Source organism: Ovis canadensis, chromosome 1, assembly GCF_042477335.2.
Source record: "Ovis canadensis isolate MfBH-ARS-UI-01 breed Bighorn chromosome 1, ARS-UI_OviCan_v2, whole genome shotgun sequence".
Lineage (NCBI taxonomy): Eukaryota > Metazoa > Chordata > Mammalia > Artiodactyla > Bovidae > Ovis > Ovis canadensis.
The window spans coordinates 203,182,980-203,199,030 of record NC_091245.1 but is presented as its reverse complement, the minus strand read 5'-3'; positions in this window follow the sequence as shown (position 1 = coordinate 203,199,030).

Here is a 16,051-nt window from a genome sequence, read left to right as displayed (position 1 = left end):
ACTCCCGTAGTTTACTCAAACTCATGTCCATAGAGTCAGTGATGCCATCCAGCCATCTCATCCTCTGTCATCACCTTCTTCTCCTGCCCCCAATCCCTCCCAGCAACAGGGTCTTTTCCAATGAGTCAACTCTTTGCATGAGGTAGCCAAATTATTGGAGTTTCAGCTTTAGCATCAGTCCTTCCAGTGAACACCAAGGACTGATCTACTTTAGGATGGATTGGTTGGATCTCCTTGCAGTCCAAGGGACTCTCAAGAGTCTTCTCCAACACCACAGTTCAAAAGCATCAGTTCTTCAGCGCTCAGCCTTCTTCACAGTCCAACTCTCACGTCCATACATGACCATTGGAAAAACCATAGCCTTGACTAGATGGACCTTTGTTGGCAAAGTAATGTCTCTGCCTTTGAGTATGCTATCTAGGTTGATCATAACTCCCCTTCCAAGGAGTAAGCGTCTTTTGATTTCATGTCTGCAATCACCATCTGCAGTGATTTTGTTCAGTTAAGTTCAGTTCAGTTCAGTCACTCAGTCGTGTCTGACTCTTTGTGACCCCATGAATCGAAGCACGCCAGGCCTCCCTGTCCATCACCAACTCCCAAAATAAAGACTGACACTGTTTCCACTTTTTCCCCATCTATTTTGCCATGAAGTGATGGAACCAGATGCCATGATCTTAGTTTTCTGAATGTTGAGCTTTAAGCCAACTTTTTCACTCTCCTCTTTCACTTTCATCAAGAGGCTTTTTAGTTCCTCTTCACTTTCTGCCATAAGGGTGGTGTCATCTGCATATCTGAGGTTATTGATATCTCTCCTAGAAATCTTGATTCCAGCTTGTGCTTCTCCCAGTCCAGCGTTTCTCATGATGTACTCTGCATATATTAAATAAGCAGGGTGACAATATGCACCCTTGACATACTCCTCTTCCTATTTGGAACCAGTCTGTTGTTCCATGTCCAGTTCTAACTGTTGCTTCCTGACCTGCATATAGGTTTCTCAAGAGGTAGGTCAGGTGGTCTGGTATTCCCATCTCTTTCAGAATTTTCCACAGTTTATTGTGATCCACACAGTCAAAGACTTTGGCTTAGTCAATAAAGCAGAAATAGATGTTTTTCTGGAACTCTCTTGCTTTTTCGACGATCCAGAGGATGTCGGCAATTTGATCTCTGGTTCCTCTGCCTTTTCTCAAACCAGCTTGAACATCTGGAAGTTCACGGTTCACATATTGCTGAAGCCTGGCTTGGAGAATTTTGAGCATTACTTTACTAGCGTGTGAGATGAGTGCAATTGTGCGGGAGTTTGAGCATTCTTTGGCATTGCCTTTCTTTGGGATTGGAATGAAATGGACCTTTTCCAGTCCTGTGCCACTGCTGAGTTTTCCAAATTTGCTGGCATATTGAGTGCAGCACTTTCACAGCATCATCTTTCAGCAGTTGAAATAGCTCAACTAGAATTCCATCACCTCCGCTAACTGTTCGTAGTGATGCTTTCTAAGGCTCACTTGACTTCACATGCCAGGATGTCTGGCTCTAGGTGAGTGATCACACCATCGTGATTATCTGGGTCATGAAGATCTTTTTTGTATAGTTATTCTGTGTATTCTTGCCACCTCTTTTTAATATCTTCTGCTTCTGTTAGGTCCATACCATTTCTGTCCTTTATCAAGCCCATCTTTGCATGAAATGTTCCCTTGGTATCTCTAATTTTCTTGAAGAGATCTCTACTCTTTCCCATTCTGTTGTTTTCCTCTGATTCTTTGCATTGATCACTGAGGAAGGCTTTCTTATCTCTTCTTGCTATTCTTTGAAACTCTGTATTCAGATGCTTGTATCTTTTCTATTCTCCTGTGCTTTTTGCTTCTCTTCTTTTCACAGCTATTTGTAAGGCCTCCCCAGACAGCCATTTTGCTTTTTTGCATTTCTTTTCCATGGGGATGGTCTTGATCCCTGTCTCCTGTACAATGTCATGAACCTCAGTCCATAGTTCATCAGGCACTCTGTCTATCAGATCTAGTCCCTTAAATGTATTTCTCACTTCCACTGTATAATCGTAAGGGATTAGATTTAGGTCATACCTGAATGGTCTAGTGATTTTCCCTGCTGCTGCTGCTACTGCTAAATCACTTCAGTCATGTCCGACTCTGCGACCTCATAGACAGGAGCCCACCAGGCTCCTCTGTCCTTGGGATTCTCCAGGCAAAAACACTGGAGTGGGTTGCCATTTCCTTCTCCAATGCATGAAAGTGAAAAGAGAAAGTGAAGTCATTCAGTCGTGTCCAACTCTTAGCAACCCCATGGATTACAGCCTACCAGGCTCCTCCATCCATGGGATCTTTCCAGGCAAGAGTACTTGAGTGGGGTGCCACTGCCTTCTCCAGTGATTTTCCCTACTTCCTTCAATTTAAGTCTGAATTTGACAATAAGGAGTTCATGATCTGAGCCACAGTCAGCTCCCAGTCTTGTTTTTGCTGACCGTATAGAGCTTCACTATCTTCGGCTGCAAAGAATATAATCAATCTGATTTTGATGTTGACCATCTGGTGATGTCCATGTGTAGAGTCTTCTCTTGTGTTGTTGGTAGAGGGTGTTTGTTATGACCAGTGTGTTCTCTTGGCAAAACTCTATTAGACTTGGCCCTTCATTCCGTACTCCAAGGCCAAATTTGCCTGTTACTCCAGGTGTTTCTTGACTTCCTACTTTTGCATTCCAGTCCCCTATAATGAAAAGGACATCTTTTTGGGGTGTTGGTTCTAAAAGGTCTTGTAGATCTTCATAGAACCGTTCAACTTCAGCTTCTTCAGCATTACTGGTTGGGGCATAGGCTTGGATTACCGTGATATTGAATGGTTTGCCTTGGAAATGAACAGAGATCAGAGAACTCTAGGGGCGGGGCCCAGCGGTCTGTGTTATAAGAAGCTCCCAGGTAATTCCAAGGCAGCAAAAGTGTGAAAATTACTGTTCTAGGGAAATGAGGCAAAAGGAAGCTGAGGACCTGACTATTCAGCTCTGCTTCCCAAGCACAGTCAGAACCTCCCTAATTGTGGGTTAAAGAGGGTAAATTTCTCAAATCTCTTCTGAGTAGATAAAGAAGACAGGATATGAAAAGAAATAAGAAAGGAAAGACTTTTCTCAGCAGGAAAAACAGGTATCTGATTTTCCTGGATCCTCTATTGCTTCTCGAGACCACCCTTGCCTTCCAACAAAAATCTCTGGGTCTAAGCTTCTGCAGGTGCCATCCAAAGGGACACAGGTAGCAAGGGAGCAGTGGCAGCATTCCAAGAACTTAAAAGTTCATGAAACCTTGGGAGGAATCTAAGAGCTCAGCCACCCGGTTCTTCATCTGATGCTTCAGTTTCTATCAACCTCTGAAGGGAACTCACTCCCATTCAAAAGCCTAGAGTTCTAAAAAAGTTCTTTCACTGGATACCAGAACAGGGCTGTGCCTTCTTGCTCATTCTGATATTCTTACTCCCCCTGCTCCCACAGGGCTCAATAAGTGCTAGCTGAATGAATGGATGGATGAATGAACTAATGAGCAGGCATTCTGCCCAGTTTATGTGCTTAGAATCACAGTCTTCCTATGAAGGAGGGTGGCAGCAGTGTGCCTGGGACACTGCTTCTGTGACCCACCTTGCTGAGGGTAGGAGCCCTTTGAACTTGAGACGAATGGGAGAGCTCCAGACTAAGAGGTCCCTGGCATGGGGAGACGACTCTTTCAAGTGTTCTGAGTGTCAGGGCCCAGTGGCAGCTTTCCTCCATTGGCAATGACTTATTACATTCCTGAATAAGTGAAGGGAAATTCAATCCATATGTTCTGGAGTTATTTGCACAATACTCAGCAAGATGCTGCCGTTGTGTAAGAGCCATTTGACGTCGGTGGCATGACTTTCTTCTTTCTGTTCTGAGAAGAGTCCCTGAAGAAAAGCCAGTTCTACTGTCCCCGAAGAGGGAGGGGCAGGAGCACAGGGGGCAAGTCATCTAGGGCCATCCTGCAGGCAACTCAGCACTTGAGGAGACTGGCAAGTCTCAGAGAGGAGGCCGAGGACAGGGAGACTCCTGCCCAGCTGTACGCCTACGTGGGCTCAGCCAGCTGCTGCCAGAACAGCCTCAGTGGAGGGTGGGGTGAAAACAGCTTAAGGAGTTGCTGAAGAACAGGGAGCAAAAGCCGACGCATTGGAAAGATGGGGGCATCAGGAAGAGCACCTGGATTGCATTCCGGTGTAACTTTAGGTAAGTTACTTCCTCCCTTCCAGCCTCAGTTTCCCCTTTTGCAAAGTGTGTGGCTATATTCATGTTCCACCATCCTTATGCATCCCGATAGACTATTCTAGGACCCTTTTTTGTGTGTCTTGCTATGAATATTATCTGGAAATGCCTGGATAATATTTTTACCACAATCCTTATTAAGAAATACATTTCCCAGAGTTACTTAGTATATGTAACTGAAACAAAGTTTTCACAAATCAGTGCTTACCCTTCCTGCAAGCACTGACATGTTGATCAATGGAAAGCAGAGAGACTCCAGAAATAAACCTACACATTTACGGTCAAGTGATTTCCAACCAAGGTGCCAAGGCAATTCAATGAATAAGAACAGCTTTTTTAGGTGGTGGTGGCACAATTGACTATCCATATTCAAAAATACATACATACATATATGCATATGTATATATGCGCATGTACTTCACATGATGCACACAAGTGAATTAAAAATGGATCCTAGATTGAAATATTAAGGGCTAAAAGTAAGTAGTGAACTATGAGCATATGTTAACTGCAAGGATGAACCCTCATGAACATTATGTGAAGTGAAAGAAGACAAACATGAAAACTAAATACTTTGTGTTTCCACTTACATGACATTTCTAGAAAAGGCAAAACCTTCAAGACGGAGGCAGATCATAGGTTTTCTTGGGCTGTAGGGCTCTGTGTGGGAAATTTGTGGAGTGACAGCAGTATTCTAAAACTGTGATGAATGTTATTCAGCCCTGGATGAGCTAAAACTCATCCAGTTGTACACTGAAATGGGTGAACTTTACAATATGTACATTATAACTCAAAGAGATATGACAACTAATAAAATTAAACCCAAAGGATAAAGATGATACATGATTTATTCAATTGTGTTTTTTGGGGGGCGTGATGAATTAGTTCTGGACCACCTCTTATTGCCTTATTAGTCTCTCTTCATATCAGCCACAGCATCACTGCACATAAATATACTACTCATGAATACTAGTCATTTGAAAAGATTAGCTATAGAGTGATTAGGTTTATACTGAACACTAAAACTTTTTTAAGGAGTTTATAAGCCTGAGTAAGTCTTCTAACATTATGCTACACCAACAAATGCCATTCAGTTCAGTTCAGTTCAGTCGCTCGGTGGTGTCTGATTCTTTGTGACCCCATGGACTGTAGCACGACAGGCTTCCCTGTCCATCACCAACTCCCGGAGCTTGCTCAGACTCACATCCATCGAGTCGGTGATGCCATCCAGCCATCTCATCCTCTGTTGTCCCCTTCTCCTCCTGCCTTCGATCTTTCCCAGCATCAGGATCTTATCCAATGAGTCAGTTTTTCGCATCAAGTGGCCAAAGTATTGGAGCTTCAGTTTCAGCATCAGTCCTTCCAATGAACACTCAGGCTTGATTTCCTTTAGGATTGGCTAGATTTGATGTAGACCATAATTAGCCATAGTTTCAGGTATGTAATTTGTCATACTTCCCAAAGGCATAATCTGATAGCTCTGGATACTTGCAAAACACAAGGAAAAAAGTTCTGTTTCTCCTTAGTAGCTTAGTGTGGCAACCAGACACCTCCAAACATTTCCTAATCAGTTCAGTGGCTTCCAAACCTAAGGGATCATGAGAATGATTCATGGAGAGCCTCCCATCCCACTCCCAAGACCCAGGCCATCAGAGCATCCGAGGGCGTGGAGATTTAGGATTCTTTACCAACTCCAGTGTTCTTGCCTGGAGAATCCCGGGGACGGCGGAGCCTGGTGGGCTGCTGTCCATGGGGTCACAGAGTTGGACACGACTGAAGCGACTTAGCAGCAGCAGCAGCAGCAGCCTTAGAAGTACTTCCTAGGTGATCAGGGAGACTTGTGAGTTTCATTTGGTGAGATCAGTGTGATTAGATTTGAGACAGAACACAATAAACTAGTTTCCAGTTACAGTTAAAAGATAAAAGTTTGCAAATGAATGAATTAAATATAAAGCAAAGTATAGATTAAGTTGTCTCAACAATCACACCACCCACTCTTTCTCACTTTCATTCCTTTAGAAAGGGATGGAGTAACAGTCTTAAGCTAGAATTCTGCAAATTCCTGGATCCTACATTGATAATCTCAAATTCTTAGCTTTTAAAAGCTTCATATCCTTTTCAGTTAAATGGAGAATATCATCAATTATTAGTTTTTAAAAATAGTTGGCTGCCATTAGGTCAAGTTGCACTTTTGTATTTTCAGAAGCTAATTTTTAAACCAAGTGCAGAATTTACATTTGCATGGTCAAAGTCAGTTTTTAGGTCTTCATTTGAGACTCAACAATTTTTTAACTCTTAATACAGTTATTTAATGAACTCTCTATTTCTCCCAGATTTATTTTTCAACTCAAATTTTGACAAGGCAAGTTTACATATTTACACTATTTGTTTTCTTTTGTCCCTTACTTTAGTCAACCTGCAGACCTATTTGCATTCACGCTTTTCCTCTTATCGTCTGCCTCAGGAAAGGAGGGTCCTGTCTCTGGGGCTCAGGAGGCTCCCCAATCCTGCCTGCCCTCTGGGAACCCCACCTCTCTCTCCTGGACCCTCTGCTCTGATGTCAGCCCACACGTCCTCCAGCACATGGAAAAATATCCCAGTCTTTCCCATCTAAAACCAAAATGCTTCCACACCATCAGTCCCTTCCCACCCAGCTTCCATTCCCCTTCTCATTTTCTTTCAAGTCAAGCTTCCAGAAGGAAAATCCCCTGAGTATTGGTGCTTCTCTCCTGCAGGGACTTCCTACCCTCTGTTGTCTGGCTTTTGTCCCCACTGTTCAATAAACCACTGCTGGATAGAGTCAGTAATGACTATGTAGTTGTCCAAATCCCATCAATCCATTGTCTATTCATACCTAATTTAACTTTCATGTTGAGTTTGTTTTGAGGAATAGTCTCTACTTTTTTTCTTTTTTGGTATGCGTGACTGGTCCTTATTTTATTCTTTTAATTAATTTTTTAATTGGAGGAAAATTGCTTTACAATGTTATGTTGGTTTCTGCCATACAACAAAGCAAATCAGCCATAACTATACATATATCACCTCCCTCTTGAGCCTCCCTCCCTTCCCCTCATTCCTTCCCTCTAGGTCATCATAGAGCACCAGGTTGGGCTGCTTTACACATGGTATGTGGATGCCACTTTCTTCATTTGTTACACTCTTTCCTTCCCCTACCGTGTCGACAAGTCCCTTGCCTATATTTGGGAAGGAATAGTCTCTCCTCCGTAAAGCAGTCTTCCTTCCATTTCTCAGGCGCTGCTTCTCCCTTCCACTTCCTGTTACCAAATTGTTTTCCGTCCACCACCAGCTTCACTGCCCACCCCCTGCGTGTTGCCTGCTGTCCTCTGCTCTCTCCTCTTCTCATTCTCCTCTGTGATATCTCAAGTGTGCCCTCAAGTCATATATATCAGAAACACTCAAAGGGTTTGCTGCTTGCTGAAAGTGCGCATGCACAGACCTGCTGAATCAGAATCTCTGCAGGGGACCTGGGAATCTGCATTCAAGCTGGCTCTCCTGGGAATTCGAAAGCATGATGAAGTGTGAGAACAACCAGATCTATGGACTTCCACTGGGCCACACTTTTTAATCCAGTGTTTCCTGACTCATCGACCCCATTGCTGTCCAGTCCCCATCTCATTGTTCTCCTTAAAGTCTTGCATGGCCTTCTCTCCCCTGGAAACTGAGGCTAAGCTCCCAGACCCTGGCATTAAGGCCTTTGTCATTTGGCCCTGGTGCAGTTCTTGGGTTAGGCTTCTTCTCCCCACAACTCTTGAGAGTTCTCCATACCCTAGATGTACCCTTAACACACCTGCCTGTTCCACCTCTGGGCCTGGTTGTTCTGCTGCTCTCCACCAAGGTTCTCCTGAATTCACCTTCAAGTCCGAGAAACTTCCCTGAACATTCTTCACCGAAACTACCCTGAGCCTGACAGCCGTACCACATTCTCTTTTTGCCCTTCGGGCACCCAGGTGTAAGCAGCCCCCAGCTCAGTATTGTCCTGGCTGGGCCTCCTACCCTCTGGAGCTCTTCACAAGGGGACCCACACCTGCTCTCTCCAGGACCCCAGAAACATGGGGTTCCATAGCAGAGAACAGGAAGACAGTGGCTGTGGTGAGAGGTGTGGTGAAGATGCTCCTGGTTCAGACACAGACTGTGCTGCCCACCTGGTGAGCAAGGTGACAGGCGGCTTCTCTCATCAGTTTATATCCGCTGGGCTCTAGGCTGTGAACCGTCTCTGCTCTCACAGGTTTCTTGTTGAGTGAAGGACACGGGAAAGTCTATGGAGAGACCCTGGGTAGAGAGAGAATCTGTTATAGAGGGAAGTGTGGGGAGCTGTGGGGGTGTGGAGGGGTGCAACCAGACTGGACCTTGTTTCCAGATGGAAAGTGCCTGTCCTAGGAAAAGGGCAAAAAGGTAGGAAAGATTAAACATAAAACACGGCACAGGGTGTGAAAGAGCTCCTGAAGGACAGCAAGAAGGCTTAAGCCTCAGTCTGGGCTCTGCCACTGATAAGATGTGTGACACATGCTTATACAATTCCTGAGCTGCAACTTCATGCAAGTAAAGGGAGGAGTTTATACTGGGTTCAGTTCTGAAACCCTTGAAAAGATCTGAGACTGAACTTGATACAAATACATGTTTTAAAAAGGTGCATAATTAGCGTTAGCCACCAGATGGCAGGAGAGGATCTCTTTTTTTCACAAACTTGGGTCTTGCCTCAATCACTGAAATCTCGTTTGGGGGCAGTCCATTAGAATTGGGCCTGATGGACACCACCAGCTCCAGATGTGGCTTCCATGTAAGAGGCTCTTCTGAGATATATGAGCAGCACATAAATGCCTCACTTTGGGGGAACTTGTCATTAACTGTCTCTAAATACACCCTTTTGAAAAGCAGCCCCTGATACCTGCTGAAGGTCGTCCTAGCATTGCTGTTGCAGCTCTGGTTCTGATAACATGGACTAGACACTGGAGGGAGATGCTTTGTTCAGGTCCTAGTGGGACAATCAGCCCACACCTCAGTCTCTGTGGGGCCAGGTATTGATCACCTGGGCAATGGAAAGTGCCAAGAAATGGTTGGGATATTTTGCTAGGGACCTATGTCCCATCCCTGGGCCTTTGAGCAAAGGTGGGAAGTCGGGGAGGTAACTCCAGATTCTCAGTGGCTGGAATGAACTCAGAGACCTCTGTGAGGATGCTGTCCTCCAGAACACTCATGCTGCTGCTGCTGCTAAGTTGCTTCAGTCGTGTCCGACTCTGTGCGGCCTCACAGACGGCAGCCCACCAGGCTCCCCCGTCCCTGGAATTCTCCAGGCAAGAACACTGGAATGGGTTGCCACTGCCTTCTCCGAGAACACTCATGACAAACATGTTATTTCAGCAGCTTCTCAGACCTTGTTTCTAGGGACCCAGGCTGTGAACCACTCAGAATTCTCAGCCTTAAGAACCTAAGATCATGTATTCACTCTCAGTAATCAGCTATGCTGGGCTTCCTAGGTGGCTCAGTGGCAACGAATCTGCCTGACAATGCAGGAGATGCGGAAGACACGAGTTTGATCCCTGAGTTGAGATGATCCCTGAAGGAGGAAATGGCAACCCATTTCTGTATTCTTGCCTGGAAAATCCCATGGACAGAGAAGCCTGGCTGTCTCCTGTCCATGGGGTTACAAAGAGTCGGACACAACTTACCAACTGAGCATTGGCAGCTATGCACATTGCTTTCTGATTTGTGGTTAGACTAAACTCTTGGTTATTTTCCCTAGAGAAGAAATAGAAGGAGTGGTGAATCCTGAGCCTTACTATGGCTAATAGCTAAAAACTAAATAGTGAACCATGAAGCATCAGTTAGATATAACTATGGTGTGTTTGGATGTGGGTTTCCTATGAGCACTTGAGCCCTGCAGAAAGGCTGTATTCTGGAGCTCTGCTCCAGGGGATGCTGAAGAGCTGCACATGTTTCCAGCCAGTGTCTGCCTGCTGGAACACACTTTGTTCTGCACAGGGAGGGCATGGAGCTTTTTGTCAGCTATATGCCCACATCTCTGTCCTGAATTTTCTTTGAATATTTTTCTTTGTGCTGGAAAACCTTTGCTGCCTGTTCTGTGCACTAGATGGCTATTACACATACTCATGGCTTTAGGGTTCTTTGCTTCCTTAGACTAGTGACCTAGAAGCATCAAGGGACCAAATGACTAGCAATGACCTTAGGTTAGGAGGCTCTGCCTGGTCCTGGCTCTGCCATTTATTAACTGTGAGTCTCTAGACCTTAAATCTAGAATAGGGATAATGACTCCCTTTTGTGGTCCCCCAGGGTTCAGTTATTGGACAAACATGCACTGACGGCCTATTATGCACCACTCCCTGCTTCCCTGGTGGCTCAGAGGTTAAAGCATCTGCCCGCAATGCGGGGGACCTGGGTTCGATCCCTGGGTCAGGAAGATCCCCTGGAGAAGGAAATGGCAACCCACTCCAGTATTCTTGCCTGGAGAATCCCATGGATGGAGGCGTCCTAGTAGGCTACAGTCCACGGGGTCGCAAAGAGTCGGACATGACTGAGCGACTTCACTTTCACTGTCACTTTCCTGCTCCAAACACCATGGATACACTGAATGAAACAGACATGGTTCTCTGTCCTGATGAAGCTGACAGTCCAGGCTAGTTTGAGAATCAAAACCAGAAAACATCTGAATACCTTCTGTTAACTATGAAGTGCTCTGCTGACACGCAATCTTTCTGCTGGTTTTGTTTGAATGGCTTTGCAGGCTGTTGTGGCAGGAGATAGGGTTCCAAACAGACACAGACTCAGGGCTCCAAAGAACACAAATATGAGGAACTTATCTCCTAGCAGAGTTGATGGATTCAGTCCTGCTAGGTGGGAAATTGTAACTGGTCTGACCATGCCCATCCTCTTTTCTTTTTTTGAAATCTTTCTTCTGGAAGATAAGAGCATGGGACTGGTGATACCAAGCAGGAGCCTCTGGGGTTCCTGGGAAAAAAAGGCTTTCTGTGTCCCTCATTTCTTTGATAACAGGAAATAGGCTACATTCACCCTGATGCTAGTGGTAAAGAATCCATCTGCCAATGCTGGAGACATAGAGATGCAGGTTTGATCCCTGGGTGGGAAGATCCCCATGGAGAAGGAAATGACAACCTACTCCAGTATTCTTGCCTGAAGAATCCCACGGACAGAGGAGCCTGGCGGGCTGCAGTCTATGGGGTCACAAAGAATTGGACACGACTGAAGCAACTTAGCATGCACACACCCTCCATGATCTTCCCTGAGTTTCAACAGGCAGATTCAAGCAGTTTTTAATTAGGGAAGGGAGGGGATGTGAAACCAGGGAGAAACAAACAGTCAAGAGAAACAGTAGAGCATCGCTGGGGCAAGGTCCTTGTTCCCCGTTAAGGGATACATACATATCTGTGAGCTATTTTGCAGATACTGAAACGCCAACCAGTTGGGAGAAGTTAACAGTGACAGGATGCTGACCATAAACCTGTAGACCCCAGACTAGCTGGAACCAGAAGGTCGATGATGTTGATTGACTTCCATTTACCTCATCACCAACCAATCAGAATAATGCCCATGAGCTGATCATGTCCTCTTTGAACCATTCCTATAAAGCTTCACTGTGAAGAGCTTAAGCTACTCCATCTTGTCTAATAGGAGAACTCCATTTTTTAAAGTTCTAGGAAAGAGACTTTGAAAATCCCCTGACCTCACCCCACCACCCATGAGCCAATCAGACCTCAGACAAAAATCCTCTGACCTTACGTTCAGGAATTTGTGGTTTGCCTAGATAATAAGAACCAATCAGAAATCAAAACACAGCCCTTCGAAAGACGGTGACCAATCAGATGTCCTCCAGTCTGAAAATCCCCTTTTACACGAATATACCCTATATAAGCAATGTAACCCAAAACTCGGGGCTCCTCCCCATAGCTGCTGAGTCGGTAACGGTGAGAGCCCTAGCTCGAGCTTGGTAATAAAGACTCTCTTGCTTTTGCATCGGACATCAGCTCCTGGGTGGTCATTGGGAGATTTCGCGACTTGGGCATAACAACTGCTCTCTCCAAGGGGTACACAATTTTGAGGGCATTGGCCCACTGTGGCCCCCTTTGCTTGGTGAAGCAATAAAGCTATTCTTTTCTGTTTCACCCAAAACTCTGTCCCTGAGATTTAATTCAGTGTTGAAGTACAAAGGCTGGATTCAATTTTACTGGGGACTTCACTATTCAAACAAAACACACAGTTCTCCCCTGAAATTTGGGCAGACACACAAGACCTGTGAGCTGCTGGCCAGGGAAGCGCCTCAGGACACGCCGAGTCTCCTGAACCCTGTGCTCTTCCTCACGGCATCCTGAGCCCCCCAGGCCATCCTGAGACACCCAGCTGTCAGTTTCTGTCTGGCCTTACTGCTTCATGTGATCCCAGATTTCCAAGTCATAGGCTACCTACACAGAGTAACCTAATGTTAGTGATGGGGAGCTGGGAGACCCTTGGTCCTCTTCTCCACTCTTTTCCCCTTTTTGTCTCCAACAAGGCCCATCCCCTGGGTCAGGCTCTGTCTGGGTGAGACACTGTCATTGAACAGATTGACATTGTGTAGCTGTAGAAATCCAAGAGCCCAGAGGACACTGGATCAGAAAACGAGGCTTAGAAATGTAAAATACAGCCCTTCCCCCTCCCTGTACTCCTCTCAGTCATTTGAATACTCACCCCTCTCACTGGGTGGGCTTTAGAGCAACACTGACATAACACCATACAGACAAATAAACTCAAAATGTATTAAAGACTTAAATGTAAAGCCAGACACTATAAAGCTTTTAGCAGTACATAGGCAGTACACTCCTTGACATAAGTCACAGCAAGATACTCTATGACCCTCCTCTTTGAGCAACAGAAATAAAAACAAACAAACAGAAAAAACAAATGGGACCTAATTAAATTTAAAGGCTTTTGCACAGCAAAGGAAACTATAAGCAAGGTGAAAAAACAACCCTCAGAATGGGAGAAAATAACAGCAAATGAAACAACTGACAAAGGATTAATCTCCGAAAATACACAAGCAGCTCATGCAGCTCAATACCAGAAAAACAAGCAACCCAATCAAAAAGTGGGCAGAAGACCAAAATAGACATTTTCCCAGAAGATATACAGTTGGCTAATAACATGAAAAGATGCTCAACATTGCTCATTATTAGAGAAATGCAAATCAAAATTATAATGAGGTATCACCTCACACCAGTCAGAATGGCCATCATCAAAAAAATTTACAATCAATAAATGCTGGAAAGGGTGTGGAGAAAAGGGAACCTTCCTGCATTGTTGGTGGGAATGTAAGTTGATATAGCCACTATGGAGGATAGTATGGAGATTCCTTTAAAAACTAAGAGTAAAACTACCATATGACCCAATAATCCCTATACTGGGCGTATACCTTGAGGAAAGCAGAATTGAAAAAGACACATGTACCCTAATGTTCATTGCAGCACTATTTACAATAGCTAGGAAATGGGAGAAACCTAGATGCCCGTCAACAGATAAATGGATAAAGAGGTTGTAGTAAATATATACAATGGAATATTACTCAGCCATTGAAAGGAATGCATTTGAGTCGGTTCTAATGAGGTAGATGAACCCAGAACTTCTTAGACTGAACGGGTTAACTCAGAAAGAGAATATTGTGTATTAATGCATAGAAGTGGAGTCTAGAAAGGTGGTGCTGGTGAAGCTGTTTGCAGGGCAGCGATGGAGTGCAGACACAGAGGACAGACTTGTAGAAACAGTGAGGGATGGAGAGGGCGGTCGGATAGAGGGAGGAGCACTGGAACATGTATATTGCCATATGCAAAACAGGATAACCCAACAGACGGAAACTTGCTGTATGATGCAGGAGCCTTAAACTCGGTGTTCTGTGACTACCTAGAGGGGTGGGATGGGCTGGGAGGCGGGAGGGAGGTTCAAGAGGGAGGGGACATATGTATGCCTATGATTGATTCATATTGATGATATATGGCAGAAACCAACACAAAATTGTAAAGCAACTACCCTCCAATTACAAATAAATAAATAAGCAAATCAACACAGAGCTTTCAGACAAAACCTGCATGTTGAGGGTCAGAGTTCCCTCAGGAAGCACTGTGAGTGTGTGGACATCTTTAAAGTTGCATTTTAATTAAACAGTCTGTTAGACTTAAGCTATTCTGTTATGTGCAAGTTATTCAGAAAATTAGTTTTCCTGGACAGAGTATAAAAAGGAAGCAAGGAAAGCAGGAATTAATTATTAGGAATTCTGAGGACAAACCCTTCTCTCTCAAAAACTCTTCTCTGCTTTATAGAAGACATATGTGCAATGTTTGTGTACAAAACAGTTTTATTTAATACAACTCTTCCTCTGTCCTGCCCTCATATACATCTTCTCAAAACCAAGAGTGTCCTGTGGGTCATGTGAGGTGCTGTGAGGGCTCCCACTCTCTGGGGCTCAGCCTTAAAACCATGCTGTCTTTGTGACCCCTCTCTTCCTCTTATGCCACAGATCCAACCAGTCAGGAAATCCTATTGACTCTATTTTCAAAGTGTATCTGGAATCCAACCATGTCTTACTTCTCTTACTGTGATCTGAGATTTCAGTAGGATTAGTGCAATAGCCTCCTAATTGCTTTCCCTACTTTCCCCACACACTCTATTTAAAAAATTATACCCAGGGTGGTCCTCTAAAACCTAAGTCACATTAAATCAGTTCCCTTGCAAACCCTTCTATCAAAATAAAGTTACAAAACCATTTGCATGCTCTACTGATCATGGGAATGTCTGACAGGCTCAACAGAATCTATGTGTCCTTTGTTCAGTAGTATTAACTACTACCAGCTCTTGGGTCTGGACCTAATTCCCCTAAAGTCTCTTAAAGACTGAAAACTCCTGGAAATGAGGTAACAGCAGAAATAGGCTGAGATTTCTTTGAAGTTATTAATTTTTACTTCTCTCTAGCTAAATTGGGCCTGAAGCTCTCCTGAAGAGCACAGAGCAGTGATTCAAGCAGAGCCCTGCCAGGGTAGGTCCAAGGGACCCATCCAAGTCTGGCACAAGGGAGCAATCAGAGGAGAACCGAGAGAGCCCATGCAAAGTCACTTGGAAATAAACGAGCCTTGGATAAGCATCTATAACTGGCAGATTTCCTTCCTTTACCCAGGATCTTTCAAGGGGAAATCTGCCAGCCCTAGATCTTCTTGCCACAAAATCTGATTTGAATATGGATGATGCATAATATTATTAAGCATGTATTTTGTGCCACACAGTATTCTAGATACTTTATGTTCATCCATTCATTTATTCACTCATTCAACAAATATTTACTGGATATTTAATAAATTTACATATAAATCAGAAAAATACCCCCCACCCCTGCCTTCCAGAACCTACATCCTAGTACAGGGAGACAGAATTTATATGATAACCATAAAGTGAAAGTGAAGTCGCTCAGTCATCTCCGACTCTTTGCGACCCCATAGACTGTAGCCTAGCAGGCTCCTCCCTCCATGAGATTCTCCAGGCAAGAGTGCTGGAGTGGGTTGCCATTTTCCTTCTCCAGGGGAAGGGAAAGGGAACATCTGAGAACAAATCACAATTTTATTGTTGGTCCAGGTAGGCCTCACTGAGGAAGTGACGTTTGAGAGAAGATGGAGAGGATGGTAATGAAGTTATCCGTGGGGTTACGTGGGGGACCCATGTTCCAGTGCAAAGACCCTGCAGGGAGAGCAACCTGGGTGCCCTGGGACCACCAAGGACT